This window comes from Carlito syrichta, unplaced genomic scaffold (assembly GCF_000164805.1).
Source record: "Carlito syrichta isolate Samal-C Ts95f unplaced genomic scaffold, Tarsius_syrichta-2.0.1 Scaffold316480, whole genome shotgun sequence".
Taxonomy (NCBI): domain Eukaryota; kingdom Metazoa; phylum Chordata; class Mammalia; order Primates; family Tarsiidae; genus Carlito; species Carlito syrichta.
Genome location: NW_007260576.1, coordinates 548517 through 553135, shown reverse-complemented (window position 1 = coordinate 553135; position 4619 = coordinate 548517).

Here is a 4619-nt window from a genome sequence, read left to right as displayed (position 1 = left end):
TCTAGAACTTTGGGAAGTGGAAATTCTACTCTTCTTTTGGTAATAAAAGTCAGAGAACATTAATGTCTTAATTCACTAAGAAAAAAAGCAACATACGCATCTATACCTAAACACTGGCATATTTAATTAGAAAAAAAAATCAGAGTTTAAAGTTATTTCCGCTCCAAAAATACTTAGTCACGTACTTTGAATCATATTATTCCTATTATTTACTTCATATGAAGATATAAATGATGCTTGAGTTTGCTCCCTAAACTGTTAAGAATTTGGGGGACATACTTGCAGTAAATTTCAAAATTAAGGATAGCTAGAAATCTAGTTCTTTATATTATTATCATACTCTTTATAAGGTACTACACTATCTTTTAAAGGTTGAAATATTAAAATTAATCATTCAGACCTCATAATAGTTACAGTAATGCAAAAAACTCTTGCTACATTATTGAAGATTCAGTCTGATTTTGGTCAGGTTTCTTCCACCCCAAAACTTATGGAGACATATGAAAAAGATAAATAAATGGGTAACTTGAGAACACATATAATTTTTTAAGTCAAAAACTCTATCGGGTAATACATATGCAACAGAAACTTAGGCACTCTTTATTTAATAAGGAAAATATTTAAGACGGATCAATTTATCTTGGAATACATATTATTTTCTGTGCTAATTAACAATATATATCCAACAACACTAGTCTCTAGTCTTTAGTGTTTTTATTTTCTTACGTCAGCAATACAAATTAAAGTGATCTATTTTAATTTCTCCCATCGGGTTTAGTTGACAAGCAACAAGTGCCACAGTAAATAACCTTTTCCTCTATATAATTTTAAAAGCTTTGAACTATATTATTGGGGTCTTCTTTTTTTTTTTTTTTTTTTGAGTTGGAGTCTCACTCGGTCGCCCAGACTGGAGTGCAGTGGCCACTCCCGGCCACCGCAGCCTCGCCTGCTGGGCTCCAGCGATCCTTCTGCCTCAGCCTTCCAAGTAGCCAGAATTACAGGTATGTACCACCATGCCCAGCTGATTTTTTTTTTTTTTTTTTATTTATTGTAGAGATGAGGTCTCGCTGCCCAGGTGGGTCTCGAACCCGCGGGCTCAGGCAATCCACTCACCTCAGCTCTTTATTGTTTTTAAACTAAGCCTGTTGTTTTGTGTTTTTCTTTTCATGTGTTAAAAGTCATTGACTCTCTGACTTCCAACATTATGTTTTTGAATACTTTGGGTTACAGTAACCCTACTATAGCATCTGATTTCTTCATTTTTATGTTCAGTTTATTTCTGACCTAGTAATTGTGTGGATTTCCTGCCAGATTAATTCTAAGATGAGTAGACAAAAGTAATATGAATTTGACTATTACTCTAGCAAAGATTTAAAGCCTTTGCTTAACCATAATCACTCTCACATAAATAAAATAATAATTTAGGAATGTAGACATATGGGATCGTTAAGAAATTTGACCCTCCTTCTTGGCAAGGGCAATGATATTCTTTTGTACAAACAGTTAGATCTGCCAACGTGATTAGAAAACAAGTGTAGTAAGAATATCCATGGATAATTCTTCTGAGATACAGAATGTCCACAGGGATCTGCTAATTGAATTGTTACAGGCATGGTTGAGCAAGTTAACTACCTGGTTTCACGTGTTCAGGGACTGACTGTGTTTTATTATGTCAGCCAAAACTGATTGCCAGAAGAAAAGTATGTGTCACAGTTTAAAACACTTGCTCTCCCTGGGGGTTGGTTCAATGTTAGTGTACTGATAATTGAAGTTTACAGGAAAGGCACTATGTTCTCTTGTTTTATTGGATAAATTGTACGATTGGAAACAAAAACGCTGCCATTTGTTTCTCCATTTCATTAATTTTAAAAATACACGTAACCAATTTATCATGAATAAAATGTAATAATTTTGTCCATATATAGAAGCAAATCTAGTACCTGAAATCCTTATACAAGTGAATACTCTCTTGATAATATATATGCCTTTTTGGTTAAACCTAAATATACAGGAAAAATTGAGAGTTACTAGTAGAGTACTATACAGATACTTGGATATAAACAAGTTCCTATACAATGCAAGAGTAAATATATCTGGAAGAGACAATGGTAATTAGCCAAACTACCATTTTGCAAAACATGCAACTGTTTCCATACTATCACATCTTTCAAGCTATCAAGGATTGAGTTCTTGCCTATAATGATCAGAATTTCTATAATATTCATCTATTTTTAACTTCAGTTTTATGTTACATTGGAATTATATTTCCATATATTTCCAGTGTTGGTGGGAAATATATATATTTACATACGTGTGTATAAACAATTAAAAGTTCATTTGCTATGCAGTTTCTCTATATTTAAAGCAATTTTTACCCTTGCTATTAATCAAATAGTAATGTATTTGTTACTCCAGTAAAAATTTGTGCAAAAGGATTGTCACATTTCAAATAAACTTCACTGATTATATTTGTATAAGATTGATTAATGGAGTATAAGTTTGGTGAACAACGTGCGTGTATTTATGAGTGTAGCCATGTGTGCATGCAGATATATGAAACATAAGTACTAAGCCACTTTTCCTCAGGTGGGCTTGAACCACCAACCTTCTAAGGTAACAACAAAAATATGCTAACTTGCAACTGAAAATGTCTGAATAATCTAAATGTAAGAATTGGGACTATAAAACTCCAAAACAGAACATAGAAAAAGCTCTTGGACTTTAGCCTTGACAATGAATGAGTCTTTGAATATAAAACCAAAATCTTAGGGGAAAAAAGTAAACACAAATAAATGGGATTACATCAATCTAAAAAGACTTCTGAACAGCAAAGAAAACAATCATCAAAATGAAATTTCGTTGTATTAATTGGGAAACAATATTTGAAAACTATCCTTCTGAAAAGAGGTTAATATCCAACGTTTATAAAGAATTCATACAACTCAATAGTAGAACAACAAATAACAGTTTAAAAATAGGCAAAAGGCTGGAATAGACATTTATCTGAAGAAGACATAAAAAAGACTAACAGATACATGAAAAGGTGATCAACATAATTACCCACCAGGAAAATTCAAGTCAAAACTACTATGTACTGCTACTACCTTACACCTGTTAGGCTGGCTGTTAACAAAGTCAGAAGATAACAAATGCTAGGGAAAGTGGAGAGAAAAGGGAAATCTTGTACACTTTCAATGGAAATATAGATTGGTGCAGTCATTATAGCCAAATGTACACAGGTTACTGAAGTAATTAAAAGTAAGTTAAACATGACCTAGTCAACTCCTTTTCTGGGTACATATGTAAAAAAGAGTAAATCAGCACTTCATAAATATATCTGCATACTTATGTTCATCCAATTATCATTCACATTAGTCATGTAATGAAAACAAACCAAGTGTCTTTCGATGGATGAATTGATAAAAATATTGTGGTATACATACACACTGGAATATTATTCAGCCTTAAAAAGGAGACTCTGTAGCCGGGCTCGGTGGCTCAGCCTGTAATCCCGCGCCTGTGGGAAGTTGAGGTGAGTGGATTGCCTGACCTGCGGGTTCGAGACCCGCCTGGGCAGCGAGACCGCATCTCTACAATAAATCAAAAAATCAGCCGGGCGTGGTAGCACATGCCTATAATTCTGGCTACTTGGAAGGCTGAGGCGGAAGGATCGCCGGAGCCCAGCAGGTCGAGGCTGCGGTGGCCGGAAGCGGCCACTGCACTCCAGTCTGGGCGACAGAGTGAGACTCCAACTCAAAAAAAAAAAAAAAGAGAGACTCTGTTATTTATCATAAGATGGATGCATTTGGAGGACATATACTCAGTGAAGTAAGGCAAACACAGAAAGAAAAATATTGCATGCTCTCATTATATGTAGAACATTGTAAAAAGTCAAATATAATGCTGACAGAAGCAAACACTACTGAGGGTGTGTGGACATGCTTAGGGGGAGGGGTTCTTTAAGTATATCGCTTAACTGGACCATTCAGAACCAACCAGAAACTACTGACCGTTAAAATTATGAGACTTTAACCAAAATAAGTCAAATACAGAAAGCTCATAAGACAGTGGTTACCAGAGATGGGTATGAAATGATATGGGTCAGAGGATACAATGTAGCAAATATGTACAATGAACAAGTTTAGATATTAAGGTATAACATAGGACTATAGATTTTTTAAATTGTATTTAGGATTCCTGTTAAATGAGTGTATTTCATCTGCTCTTGCCACACACGCACGTGCACACACACAAACAGCAAAAATAAGTAACTATGTCAGATGACAGATACGTTAATTTGCTTTACTCTATATAATCATTTTACTATCTATATATATCTCACAACATCATGTGATAGGCCTTAAATATACACAATAAAATTTATTTTAAAAATTGTGGCACTTTATGTAGAAATATTGTTTACTTGTTAAAATAAAATTATCCTCTCCATTATATCACAAGTTATATTCTCAACTGGAAATGGATAGACGTTGGTAAATCAAGAAGTCAAGAAGGGAGAAGAATGCAAATCTCTGTGACAGATGCTAGGGTCCTCCTTGGGTTGATTTGTTAGTCCCTTTTTTTTTTCTTTTTTTTTTTGAGTTGGAGTCTCACTCTGT